Source organism: Haematobia irritans, chromosome 5, assembly GCF_050003625.1.
Source record: "Haematobia irritans isolate KBUSLIRL chromosome 5, ASM5000362v1, whole genome shotgun sequence".
Classification (NCBI taxonomy): Eukaryota; Metazoa; Arthropoda; class Insecta; order Diptera; family Muscidae; genus Haematobia; species Haematobia irritans.
The window spans coordinates 82,459,749-82,475,280 of record NC_134401.1 but is presented as its reverse complement, the minus strand read 5'-3'; the positions used below and the strand labels follow the sequence as shown (position 1 = coordinate 82,475,280).

General features: G+C 34.1%; 1 long non-coding RNA gene across 1 annotated transcript; it reads left to right on the top strand.

Moving 5' to 3' along the window:
- The first annotated feature begins 1,592 nt into the window (after window positions 1–1,592).
- On the top strand, window positions 1,593–7,935 carry LOC142241670 (uncharacterized). Its single transcript, XR_012723752.1, has 2 exons — window positions 1,593–1,662; window positions 7,744–7,935. It is a non-coding gene; the product is annotated as an uncharacterized LOC142241670 (long non-coding RNA).
- Window positions 7,936–15,532: the final 7,597 nt, after the last annotated feature.

Below are 15,532 nucleotides of genomic sequence, written 5' to 3'. Positions count from 1 at the left end.
TAATCTTAAACCGCACACTTCAAAATTAACGATTTCGTTAATTTTCAAGAATTTTTAAGAACTAGGTTTATTAAGTCGAATCGCTTAACTATAAGGACAACCCCACTTCAGTTTATAGACTTTTGAACATGGAAACAAACTTTATAATAGAGAAATTCGTCTTTTATGCTAGGCGAAATTCGTATTTTAAGGACATGCAATCTTTGGCCTCACGATAATATTTCTTTCATTATAGGGTCGTGGGTTCAAATCCAGTTTCAACCAAACATCAAAAAAAAAAAAATCACCGGATGATTATCCCCTCTCAGCAATGCTGGTGACATTTCTGAGTGTTTCAAAGCTTCTCTCTGTGGTTACACTGCAAAGTGAAACGTCGTTCGGACTAGGCTATAAAAAGGAGGTCCCTTCACTGAAAAACAGTGAACCCACCAGGAAGAAAACTTTCGGTTAATTTTAGAAAATTTTGAATATTTGTAGAAAATTTTAACTAAACAGTATTACAAACGTTGGCATCACGCCGATATCATAAAAATAAGTAAATATTTTTCGACAAATTCAAGAAAATGTATTAGACATAACTAAGTTTTTTCACTTGTTAAAGTAAATTTTGTAGTTTGAAGGAAAAACTTGGAGTTCAAAATTGCAAGAATGTCTTTAGTGACATACGAAGTTCATGATGGACGCCTTTTTGGTAAAATTTACAAATTTAAAGAAATTCTGATCTATTTTGTGGAAGACACGAATTTAGTTAATCTTTATGCTTCATTTGAGTATATTTTTACCTCGGTTTTAGTTAATTTAACTAACGTAAACAAAAAATTATTAGAGTAAAGGAAACTTTCTCCAAACATAATAATTCCATGAACTAAAATAAAGTTAAATTGGCTTTAGTGAAATAGAGAGTTCACTTTTTTTAGGGTTGCCATTAAGCTAAACATAGAATCGGGCAGCACTCAGTGATAACGAGAAGTTCACCACTGTGGTCTCACAATGGACTGAATAGTCTAAGTGAGCCTGAAATATCGGGCTGCCACTATACCTAATCTAACCAAACCTAACGGTCCAGGTTTTGATATAGACCCCATACAAACCGACCCGCCGATTTGGAGCCTTGAGCATCGAAACACCTCAATATTTATCCGATTTACATGAAATTCAAAATGTAGAGGAACAACCTCCATATGGATCAATATCCCGATTTGACTTCTTGGGTTTCTAGATACCGCAATTTGTATCCGTTTTGCCTGAAATTGAAAGACCATACACGGTTGAAAAAGACTGTTTTTCATATGTTTGGCTATAAACATTATATGTTTGGAACACAAATTTTTAAACACAATATTTTTGAGTGCAAGCATATAATGTTCATAAACTAGCATAACATGTTTGGGACATATATGTTAATATGTTAGAACATATTATGTTTGGGACATAAAATGTTTGTAAATATAATATGCTTGAATGCAAACATATATTAATTTAGAAATAGCCTATAAACATATATGTGTTTAGTAGCTTGGAGCGCTATTTAACAGGGAGCGATATTGAATTAAGTTGGTGGTTGTTGCTTGTTATTACAAAATTAACATTTTATTTTTCCAGCTACTTCTTTGATCCTTACAAACTGTGTGGTCCGCTGTTCGAATCCCCGTCCGGCAAAAGGTAAAATTAAAATAAAAAAATCATAAAATTGAATAATTTCTTCTACAATGTTTGTATTACAGAAAAAGGTGCTAAGAACTAAATATACAATTGGGCAGAAACAAAATTTTGAACATTCAGGTCGAAAACCAATGTTGTTAGCACCTATATTACCTGTTTATTTTCATAATTCATTATGATTGTAAATATATAAATAAATAAATAAAATGTTGAGCACAATATTGTTTGGGAGAATTTTTTTAAGCATATAATATTTTTGGGTGCAAAATGCTTCCAAACATATTATATGGTCACATAATAACATATTGTTTTTTGGAAGACAACATTATTGAATTTGGATGCAAAAATACAAAATGTTTGGAACTTAGACTACCCAAACATATATTGTTTAGACCAATGTACTTTCAAACATATTATATATTGGTAGAGATCAAACATATAAATGTTTGGGCAATACCCAAAAATGTATATGCTTGAAGCAAAATATGTTTGGGAGTATATGTTACAGAAGCGATTTTTTGTGAGGGTGTAGATACTTTAGGTATGCCAAATGTAATGTTTTAAAATAGCTCTCATATAGACAGATCTCCCGATTTGACTTCTTGGGCTGCTAGATATCAAGCAATTTTAAGCCGATATGATTGAATTTTTAGTCGATATGATAGAAATCGCAATTCTTATCAGAGCTGTCATGGACATTCGCGTAATGCGGGTAAACTATATGAACGACGTTCTTCCATCGGATTTTCTTGTGCACTTAAACGATAAGTTTAAGTAGTATGTTTCATAAAATCATCCATACATGTTTTATTTTCTGTCTAATTGAATTTTCCCTATATCTGTCTCAATTCCACATGATATGTCTAGAAAACAGAACAGAAGACATTTTCTAAAGAAAATTTCGAATTGCTCTAAAGAAGATTTTGTTCTAACACCACTTCTAGCAGAAAATAGCATAGTCTTCTAGAATGATTTGAAAAATGTTTCACATTAGAGCCATAGCGAATTGGGTGTTATGCGCATGCGCTAATTGAAACACATTCAGTTAGGCATGCGTAACCTGCATAAATCGTGCGGCAGTTAGGTTAGGTTAGGTTAGGTTATGTGGCAGCCCGATGTATCAGGCTCACTTTGACTATTCAGTCCATTGTGATACCACAGTGGTGAACTTCTCTCTTATCACTGAGTGCTGCCCGATTCCATGTTAAGCTCAATGACAAGGGACCTCCTTTTTATAGCCGAGTCCGAACGGCGTTCCACATTCCAGTGAAACCACTTAGAGAAGCTTTGAAACCCTCAGAAATGTCACCAGCATTACTGAGGTGGGATAATCCACCGCTGAAAAACTTTTTGGTGTTCGGTCGTAGCAGGAATCGAACCCACGACCTTGTGTATGCAAGGCGGGCATGCTAACCATTGCACCACGGTGGCTCCCGGCAGTTAGAATCATTAATTTTCCAATTAAGTTTTGATGATTTATTATTTCTTTGTGGTGCTAAGATTCATGCAATTGTTATATTTCAAATTGAGATAAATTGATCGCTTAAACCTTGTTCGTATGGGGGAAAAAAAAGAAATTTCTCCAGCTACACTGGCATTCATTTCTAGTGTATACATTCACCATGTATCTTCATAAAATCCTATAGAAAATCATTATCATAAAGAATCTTCATGGCAAGTGTTTTTTTTTTTTTCAGTACAAATGCAATACGAATTACCATTTATCCATTAAAAAAAGATGCATCATGAAGAAGAAGTCGTGGCTACACTTCTTCTGCCATTTGATTTTCGTTTCTTTCATTTTTAATTTTGTTGGTAGTTTCTATGCCGTTATTCGTGTGGATATTGAATAGGAGAAACATGAATTGGTAATTCTTCCCGACCATTTATGGTTTATGAGTAGCGTTATGATCAGAGTTTACAGTTGCATATGGTCCATCCCTCAGTCCATTCTACGATATAGGAATGACTTGACCAAATTTTGAGTATTGTAAAACTGAAGAGGTAGCAAATCAACACTTGAAAATGAGTTTCTGAGAAAAAGGTGTCGAAATGATTTGTTGTTACAAAATAAATCTTCAATAATGATGAGTTGACACATGTGCTCACAATATTGACTTTTTTCATCGTAGGTATAAATGCATGGGAAATTAGACAGGATGTAATCATACATTAATACAATGATATATGCGTATGTTGGCAACAAAATGTATATTCATTATACACTGAAAAAGTTAATTTCAATTCACAATTTTTAGATTTAATTTGCTATTACTAGCTTTGAGCTAAACGCTTATTTTCGAGGAAGAACTTCCTTAAATTAAGGCCTTAATTTATCATTACATGGCCACTTTGTTTGAAGCACATCGAAATATCGATTCCTGGTCATATGAAGTATATATTTTCTTTATCAGGGGAATATTTTAAAATGATCTCCATCTGTTGTAATAATAATACAGCATTATCGGACAGATCATTTACAATGCCAGTCAGTCCGTCCGTATGTGGAAATCACGCTAACTTCCGAACGAAACAAGCCTCTATTCACGTACATTTACGAAATTATTTTCAGGTTAGGATTGTTGTCCTTTAATTACCATGTGAAATATATCTTATATCTATAAAATCGGGCACTCGGTCTCCATGGGGCTATGCTAATATAAACCAAATGCTTGTACACTGAGAAAAATATTGTCGTGAGGTCAAAGATTTCATGTCTTTAAAATACGAATGCATGCGTCCTCTATGCTTAGCATAGAGGACGCATTTCTCTAATATAAAGTTTTTTTTCCTTGTCCAAAAGTCGATAAACTTTTCAGTGAAGTCGTATTGTCCTCATAATTAAGTGACTTAACTTAAAACTGGATATCATAACATGAAAGAAAAATTTTTTGGGCTAAGGCCAACTTGACTTTAATAATTCAGAAAATTCTTTAAAGTTAATGAAATTGTCTTTAAATTTGTTGTCTTTTTGCATCTGATTACAAAGCTAAAAATCGTTCACATATAGAACATGTTTTTCAACACTTTATTTTAAAGACATTTTTTTAATTTCTACTGGAAGTCTTGATAGCATATGAAAAAAGCTGAAAAAGCGAAAAATTAAAATTTGCTTCGCAGAGTCAAGTAAAAAAAAAACCAAATTTAAAAGAGAATTGTGTCTTAAAATTATCCTTACTTGAATTCTCCGCTTCATTGGCTCGGAATCAATACCAAAATTGTTAAAGTAAAGACAAAATCTTTGGAACCGGGCATGCTTTTTTCATACCCTGTTTCTGTATGTCGAACGAGAGTATTTCAAATGAAAAAAAATTATTTGGGTTTCTCTATGTCGACAGGCAAGTCACTTCATATTTTGTTGTCGAGTACCAAATGAACATATACAATAAGTGTCAAGAAAAAGGTAAAAACAATTTTGAAATTTGAATCAATTCTCAAGCCAAAAATTTGAAAATACTCATTTTTGATAATCAATGTACTATCATACAAACGATATGAACTTTCAAAAATAGAGAAACCCAAATTGATTCGAATTCGAGTGACTGCTTTTCAGTCGACTGGGTTTTCGTTCGACATACAGAAACAGGGTATCAGTGTATAGTGCCCTTTCGCTAGTTTTATGAAGATCCCTTTGTAATTTTTATATTTTCCACTGTTTTTTTTTTTTAATTTCCTTTGTTTAAATATTTTGACTTACTCGTCCTACGTTCCGATTTGTTTTGACGAAACAAAAAAAAAATTGTGCCCATAATGCGAAAATGATAAACAAAACTCATGCTCTTTGTTTTAAAGTGGTAAAAATTCAAATTAATTACCAAACAATCGATTATGTTCTTGAGAAACTTAGAAGAATTAGTAAGTAACAGGTTGGCTGATACACGGTTGAAAAAGACTGTTTTTCATATGTTTGGCTATAAACATTATATGTTTGGAACACAAATTTTTAAACACAATATTTTTGAGTGCAAGCATATAATGTTCATAAACTAGCATAACATGTTTGGGACATATATGTTAATATGTTAGAACATATTATGTTTGGGACATAAAATGTTTGTAAATATAATATGCTTGGATGCAAACATATATTAATTTTGAAATAGCCTATAAACATATATGTGTTTAGTAGCTTGGAGCGCTATTTAACAGGGAGCGATATTGAATTAAGTTGGTGGTTGTTGCTTGTTATTACAAAATTAACATTTTATTTTTCCTTGGGCAATTGATCAGCTACTTCTTTGATCCTTACAAACTGTGTGGTCCGCTGTTCGAATCCCCGTCCGGCAAAAGGTAAAATTAAAATATAACAAGTATACACAGCACTAAGTTCGGCTGGGCCGAATCTTAAATACCCACCACTATGAACCAAATGTTAGGGTTTCCTTTGAAAATTCAGGAGGGCTTGAGGACTTGAGGACACTTCCCGAAGATAAATTTAAAGATTTCACCTATGAGGACTATATCAGATTCTGGATTTATAAGAACCATTTTTGTTTGAGTTTTAGAGGAATCATTAACATCTCTTGTAAGTATGCAAGAAAATTATAAAATAAGGTCTTGATTTGAAATCTTAAATCTGTAGAAGTAAAATCTGGAAATTTTACATTGAGTTTCAAGCAATTTTCATGATCAGTGCGCCTCCTAAACCCTCAAGAAGTGAAGTCGGTCTATATGGAGGCATTACCAAATGGACCGATAAAAACTTAATCCGATACACGTTTTTGTGAGCCTAAACTACCAGAATATTTACAATTTCAGGCAAAACAGATAAAAACAACGGTTTCTAGAAACCCAAGGAGTTAAATCGGGAGATCGTTCTTATGGGGGCTATACTAAAATATGGACCGATACTCACCGTTTTCGGCACACCTCTTTATGACCCGAAAATACCTCTAGATTTCCAATTTCAGGCAAATAGGATAAAAACTTCGGATTCTAGAAGCCCAAGAAGTAAAATCGGGAAATCGGTCTATATGGGGGCTATACAAATATATGGACCGATACTCACCATTTTCGGCACACCTCTTTATGGTCCCAAAATACCTCTAGATTTCCAATTTCAGACAAATTGGATAAAAAACTACGGTTTCTATAAGCCCAAGACCCCAAATCGAGAGATCGTTTTATATGGGGACCATACTAAAACATGGACCGATACTCACAATTTTTGCACACGTATATGTGGTCCTACAATACTTCTAGATTTCCAATTTCAGGTAAATGGAATAAAAACTGCGGTTTCTATAAGCCCAAGACCCCAAATCGGGAGGTCGTTTTATATGGGGACCATACCAAAACATGGACCGATACTCACCATTTTTGGCACACGTATTTGTGGTCCAACAATACCTCTAGATTTCCAATTTCAGGTAAATTGAATAAAAACTGCGGTTTCTATAAGCCCAAGAAATAAAATCGGGAGATCGGTCTATATGGGGGCTATACCAAAATATGGACCGATACACATAATTTGCAGCACACGTATTTGTGGTCCTACAATACCTCTAGATTTCCAATTTCAGGTAAATTGAATAAAAACTGCGGTTTCTATAAGCCCAAGAAATAAAATCGGGAGATCGGTCTATATGGGGGCTATACCAAAACATGGACCGATACTCACCATTTTTGGCACACCTCTTTGTGGTCATAAAATACCTCTAGATTTCAAATTTCAGGCAAATTGGATAAAAACTACGATTTCTATAAGCCCAAGACCCCAAATCGGGAGGTCGGTTTATATGGGGACTATATCAAAACCTGGACCGATATAGCCCATCTTCGAACTTGACCTGCCTGCAGACAAAAGACGAGTTTGTGCAAAATTTCAGCACGATTGCTTCATTATTGAAGACTGTAGCGTGATTACAACAGACAGACAGACAGACGGACAGACGGACATCGTTATATCGTCTTAGAATTTCTCCCTGATCAAGAATATATATACTTTCTATAGTCGGAAATCGATATTTCGATGTGTTACAAACGGAATGACAAACTTATTATATCCCCGTCACCATTCTATGGTGGTGGGTATAAAAATCATACAATTTAATAATTTCTTCTACAATGTTTGTATTACAGAAAAAGGTGCTAAGAACTAAAAAATCTCGTGGAAGTGAGAAAGATTTGGGGGAATATACAATTGGGCAGAAACAAAATTTTGAGCATTCAGGTCGAAAACCTATGTTGTTAGCACCTATATTACCTGTTTATTTTCATAATTCATTATGATTGTAAATATATAAATAAATAAATAAAATTTTGAGCACAATATTGTTTGGGAGAATTTTTTTTAAGCATATAATATTTTTGGGTGCAAAATGCTTCCAAACATATTATATGTTCATATAATAACATATTGTTTTTTGGAAGACAACATTATTGAATTTGGATGCAAAAATACAAAATGTTTGGAACTTAGACTACCCAAACATATATTGTTTAGACCAATATGCTTTCAAACATATTATATATTGGAAGAGATCAAACATATAAATGTTTGGGCAATACCCGAAAATATATATGCTTGAAGCAAAATATGTTTGGGAGTATATGTTACAGAAGCGATTTTTTGTGAGCGTGTAAGTCCCCGGTCTAACAAAGAAAAACACATTTTTTTTGTCAAAATTCGTTTTTATTATTCAACATAGTTCCCTTCAAGAGCGATACAACGATTATAACGACCTTCCAATTTTTTGATACCATTTTGGTAGAACTCCTTCGGTTTTGCCTCAAAATAGGCCTCAGTTTCGGCGGTAACCTTTTCATTGCAGCCAAATTTTTTCCCTGCGAGCATCCTTTTGAGGTCTGAGAACAAGAAAAAGGCGCTGGGGGGCAGATATGGAGAATACGGTGGGTGGGGAAGCAATTCGAAGCCCAATTCATGAATTTTTGCCATCGTCAATGACTTGTGGCACGGTGCGTTGTCTTGGTGGAACAACACTTTTTTCTTCTTCATATGGGGACGATTTGCCGTGATTTCGACCTTCAAGCGCTCCAATAACGCCATATAATAGTCACTGTTGATTGTTTTTCCCTTCTCAAGATAGTCGATAAAAATTATTCCATGCGCATCCCAAAAAAAAGAGGCAATTACTTTGCCAGCGGACTTTTGAGTCTTTCCACGCTTCGGAGACGGTTCACCGGTCGCTGTCCACTCAGCCGACTGTCGATTGGACTCAGGTGTGTAGTGATGGATCCATGTTTCATCCGTTGTCATATATCGACGGAAAAACGCGGGTGTATTACGAGTTAACAGCTGCAAACACCGCTCAGAATCATCAACACGTTGTTGTTTTTGGTCAAATGTGAGCTTGCGCGGCACCCATTTTGCACAGAGCTTCCGCATATCCAAATATTGATGAATGATATGACGAACACGTTCCTTTGAATCTTTAAGGCCTCTGCTATCTCGATCAACTTCATTTTACGGTCATTCAAAATCATTTTGTGGATTTTTTTAATGTTTTCGTCGGTAACCACCTCTTTCGGGCGTCCACTGCGTTCACCGTCCTCCGTGCTCATTTCACCACGCTTGAATTTTGCATACCAATCAATTATTGTTGATTTCCCTGGGCCAGAGTCCGAAAACTCACTATCAAGCCAAGTTTTTGCTTCCGCCGTTTGTTTCCCTTCAGAAAACAGTATCTTTTCAAAACACGAAATTCCTTTTTTCCATTTTTTTCACAATAACAAAAGTTGCTTCACAAAACACGCTCTATCTCACAAACTAATTGACTTACAGACGTCAAATTTTGACACGAATCATTTGAAGGTTCGTACTATATAAAAATAATATGCATTTAATACTAGCGACGCCATCTATGCGTCAGACCGGGGACTTATCAGCCAACCTGTTACGTTCTATGTAAATGAAAATTGAGTTGAAATTGGTACTATAAATGCCTATAAATTTTGAACAAATGAAAGCTACTACATACACCCAGAAAAAAGTGTATTCGAAACTAAAGGAAAAAATGTTCATCAATTTAGTTTAGCCATTTTATTTCCATTAACATAAGTTAAATTTTTGTGTGAATATAAATTTATTTATAAATTTATAAATTTTCTTCGAAATTTTCCTTAGCCGAAATATGTCTCAGAGATTTTATGAAACAATAGTGGGTCTGCAAAGTAAATACTGCATAATGTTATAATTTTCAATAAGCAAATTTTTATACAGAGGTGGCTGCATGTTATTCGATATGGACCAACATAATCTACAACGGCATCGTCTCGCCGACTTCATTTCCAGACCAGTGATTATGAATATGTGATGATAAATCTCCTAGTGCGCACATTATCGACAGATTGGTCATGTTAATATTTTCAAGAACTTTTTCCCACAAAGTGTTAAATAAATTTATGTATCTAAAACATTTCCATAACAGTACATTATGCGGTCACAAGCAAGGCATATCCGTATATCGCCCCAGACAACCAGCCTTTAATGGATTCTGAGTTTCGTATGGGTGCGCAGGGTCAGTGAGCTGACTGTGTTCTATACTGTAGAGGGATCGAGAGCAGGTTCAATTCCATCAACACTCTATTAAACGAGGTTGCCAGTTAATCAAAGCATCCAACCCAATATCGATTGCTTAAACCTAAACATGCATTTAATTAAAATAAATTGTTAAACATTAAGCAGCGAGTGTAAATATTGTGATATGGGAAATATTACTATGCAGTGCTGGTGAATTTTTGATTTATTGCTGCAATTATTGTTGGTCATTAGTATGGACGGTAAAGTAGACGACTGCATGAGAGATAAGTAAAGCAAAATTGCTTGCAAACGAAATCTGAAAAAAAAAAACAATCAATGAGAATGACCGGCCTTACGATCGGGTGGCTATTGGTACTGGCACAGCAGTGCAAAATGCACGAAAGACAAAATAGAAACGACAACGTGTAATTTAATGCATTTTTGTTGTCCACAACGCCTTTCATGGAAGAAATATAGCCAAGAAGTTGTTTGGTTTCTTCGTACCTTTGTCATGCATTTGCTCAAATACAAACACACACGCACACGTTGTTAGACTCTCATCAGCAATGTTCTCAAAATTAAATTGCACGCTTGCGCAAAAGAATTACAGACCCCCCCACTCTACTACATCTCTACGCTCCAATCATCAGTGTGGCTGCCTACCATACTCGTGTATAATTTAAATTAAATCTCTTTAACAAAAGTGTTGTTACTTTAATTATGCGTAAATATTGGCTTCATTGTGTTAAATACAGGAACGACCACTGCATGTGTCCGTCCTTTGTCAGTCAGACGTCATTCAATTCAAAATTCACTGCTCGATTTGCTTATGTGTGATTGTCTGCTTGTTAGCTGAGAGTTTGTTTGGAAATTCAAGTAGCGCGATTAAATTTTCGTTGTGTTTCGACGAGCTTAAATGAATGTTGTTGGCAACATGTTGACAGGCCTGTCTGAATGTATGTGCATGGGCTTATGGTGCAATGCAATTTGACTTAAGCATACTAATGCATGAAAAAGTCATATTTTCGTCTTAAGAAGCCTATGTAAAACTTATGGGTTCATTTGAATGGAGAGATTTAGAAAACTGAAAGAAAACAAGTTATACGGCCGTAAGTTCGGCCAGGCCGAAGCTTATGTACCCCCTTCATGGATTGCGTAGAAACTTCATCTAAACACTGCCATCCACAATCTAATTACTTAAGTTGCGGTAACGCTTGCCGATGGCAAGGTATCTTAAAACCTCCTAACACCATCTTCTAAATTGTATGTAAGTCCATACGTGAAATATATTAAATCAAAAAAGACAAAATTTTCTATAGAAATAAAATTTTGACAAAATTTTCTATAGAAATAAAATTTTGGTAGATTATTTTTGGCTCTAGTGGCAACCATGATTATGAACCGATGTGGACCAATTTTTGTGTGATTGGACCAATTTTGGTATGGTTGTTAGCGACCATATACTAACACCACGTTCCTAATTTGAACCGGATCGGATGAATTTTGCTCCTCCAAGAGGCTCCGGAGGTCAAATGTGGAGAATGTTTTATATGGGGGCTATATAATTATGGACCGATATGGACCAATTCTGGCACGGTTGTTAAAGATCATATACTAACACCATGTTCCAAATTACAACCGGATTGGATGAAATATGCTTCTCTTAGAGGCTCCACAAGCCAAATCTGGGGATCGGTTTATATGGGGGCTATATATAATTATGGACCGATGTGAACCAATTTTTGCATGGTTGTTAGAGATCATATACCAACATCATGTACCAAATTTCAGCCGGATCGTATGCAATTTGCTCCTCTTTGAGGCTTCGCAAGCCAAATCTGGAGATCGGTTTATATGGGGTCTATATATAATTATGGACCGATGTGGACCAATTTTTGCATGGTTGTTAGAGACCATATACCAACATCATGTACCAAATTTCAGCCGAATCGGATGAAATTTGCTTCTCTTTGAGGCTCCTCAAACCAAATCTGGGGATCGGTTTATATGGGGGCTATATATAATTATGGACCGATGTGGACCAATTTTTGCATGATTGTTAGAGACCATATACCAATACCATGTACCAAATTTCAGCCGGATTGGATGAAATATGCTTCTCTTAGAGGCTCCACAAGCCAAATCTGGGTATCAGTTTATATGGGGGCTATATATAATTATGGACCGATGTGAACCAATTTTTGCATGGTTGTTAGAGACCATATACCAACAATATATACCAAATTTCAGCCGTATCTGATGAAATATGCTTCTGTTAGAGGCTCCACAAGCCAAATCTGAGGGTCCCTTTATATGGGGGCTATACGTAAAAGTGGACCGATATGGCCCATTTTCAATACCATCCGACCTACATCAATGACAACTATTTTTGCCAAGTTTCAAGTCGATAGCTTGTTTCGTTCGGAAGATAGCGTGATTTCAACGGACGGACGGACATGCTTAGATCGACTCAAAATTTCACCACGACCCAGAATATATATACTTTATGGGGTCTTAGAGCAATATTTCGATGTGTTACAAACGGAATGACAAAGTTAATATACCCCCATCCTATGATGGAGGGTATAAAAATTCAGCAATTTTACTTTTATGTTCATTAATCTTTTTTATACCCTCCACCATAGAATGTGGGATACTAACTTCAAAATATTGGTCTCAGACCCCATAAAGTATATATTCTGGGTAGTGGTGAAATTCGGAGTCGATCTAACGATGTCCGCCCCTCTGATGAAATGACGCTAGCTTTTTGGCACAAATAGTTAACATTGATGTAGGTCGGATTTGGGGTTTTCTATTTTTGAAAGTTCGATTCGTTTGTATGAGAATGCATCGATTATTAAAAATGAGTATTTTTAAATTTTTGGCCTGAGAATTCATTGAAATGTTAACAATGCTTTTACTTTTTTCTTGACACTTATTGTATATGTTCGTTTATTAATTGACAACAAAATATGAAGTGACTTGCCTTTCGAAATAAAAGAACAAAAATCAATTTTCTTTCGTTTGGAATACGAAAGAAAGCTTTCGTTCGATATACAGGAACAGGCCATAAGTCTATCAATGGTCGTGTATAAAGAAAGAAAACACCAACAGCCCTTTCATTCGTCTTCATTTTGGAATCTTCAGTTATCAGGTAACATTTAGTGATGCTAACCTTTTTGAAAAAAAAGGTTTATGATTTTTTACATTTGTAGGTATTGAAATTGTAAAAGGAGGATAAAATCGTTAGGCAGCAAACTGGAAGGTAGAAGTTTCAAAAAATGACGTTTTTAAGTTGATAACAATACATGGAAATTGGAAATAGTGGAATAATAAACTAATCTTTCAAGGCCAGTCGATGCTGTTGATTCTTAATAAATATATTTAATATATTAATGAAACATGCCTTTTATTGAAGAAAAGTGCACCTATATGAATAAATAAAATTGTATTTAAAAACGTAAGTAGGCAGTTTCAATTTTGAAATCAAAGGTTTACTACAAATATATAAGATTTGTTCAAATGGGTGGAAATTTTTAATAAAATAATTCCATATATGAATTCATTTCAATTCATTTTTTTATTCTGTAGTATAGTGGTACATAAATATAGGAAAATATTATCTAAAATATTGAATGCGTTCTTCCTAATTTCTACGAAAATGTCTTTGGCGCTATGCGAAGTTCAACTTTCTTCAAAATTAGTTCATTTTAACTTAAAGAAGAGGTAACTTTTTTCTGGGTGCAGACTCCATATTTTATCATATATAATTTCACCATCCAAAAATAACATTTAGCTTTCGAAACCTGTTTAGGTGATCATTGATTCCAGGATTGAGATGCCACTTCTTTAAAACAAAGTCACTTTTGGGAAGCTATCTACATTTAAATCAAGGCTCTATAACATTTAAAGAAAGGATACAGACCTCATATATCGTTTTTTCGTTATCTTTTTGTGATATATATGAATAAGGATATTTACATACAAATCAATACCAGTTTAAAAATCCAAATTATAGCAGATACTTTCAATTATAATATGATGTTGGTTGGGATAACAAAGTTATTGCATAGCTTAGTTTAACCCTTTCACTGCCGAAGTAAAAGTAGCGATTGAAAATTTTTTTTTTTCTTCAAAACTAGTTTATTCTAGTGTTAAATAGTACAAAACGACAATTTTTGGGTGTGTACTTACGTTAGTGTGTGTGTAGTAAGATGTCCACCTAAGTGGACATTGGTAGTCAACGGAGTCAATTCACTTGTAATTAAATTTATTAATGTAATTAATTTTATTTAATATGTATCTTTCTACTAAGTTTAAAAATAATCTATTCTTTCTTATTTTTAGTAGGTTTATAGTATGAAATTAGTCGTTAAGTAAGAAAAATATTCACATTTTCATTTTATGCTATTAAATTAACTATATTCATTTCATTATTCCTATTCAAAAGATAATGTTATTCATTTTTCTATTCATTTCGAAAACATAAAAAATTTGTTTTGCTACCACTAGATATATCTTATTTATATAGTATATACATGTATTAGAATGTAGTATTATTTCATATGATAGGTGTAAAACATGGATTTCGAAATTTTGGGTATCTCTCCCAAAAAAATCTGTCCACCGTGCTTACAAGGGTAATGCATAGACAATAGATTTTACATAGATGAGCCATGGGTGTCAAACTATGTTTGCCAGTTCGGAAGATTAAGAATAAACGAAAAAATAAGAGCACGCTTACATTCTCTTTCGTTTCCTTTTTTCAAATTTTACACAAAATTAGAACGTTTATGATGCACCAGTGGATTTATAAATAAATTAATATATTAAAAGTTCATATTTGAGCAAAGAATTGTGACCAAAACCGCGAAAATACAAAATTTAATTTTGATCAGCATTTCTGTTTACGACCAACACAAAAGCAAATGCTGGAAAATTAATGTTTGGAACTGACTCTTAACGAAAAAATCAAAACGAAATGTCAGAAAATTAATTTTTGGAACTGGCACATTTTTTTAAAGAGAATAGTGGATCATCTATGTAAAATCTATTGTCTATGTGCAGTAGACCATCTCAAAGTCGTGCACATTACTCTTATAAGATTTGTTGGAGTATGTTAACGGTATTGTTTTATTTTTACACTACAAATATTATATAAAATGTTTTTTGTTCTGCGACCATGAAACTGAGATTTTTGAGTGCTTGATGCTTACTTCCTTAAATTGGGTCGAATTCTATGAAATCTCAAACTCGTCGAAATAGTTTTACAATACACATGGAATTTGAAGTACCCTATATAAACTCTGTTTTACAATAAATTCGAATTTTGCCATTTCATGTTACATATTTTTGTCTAATACTATTTAAATGGCTGTATGAACTTTG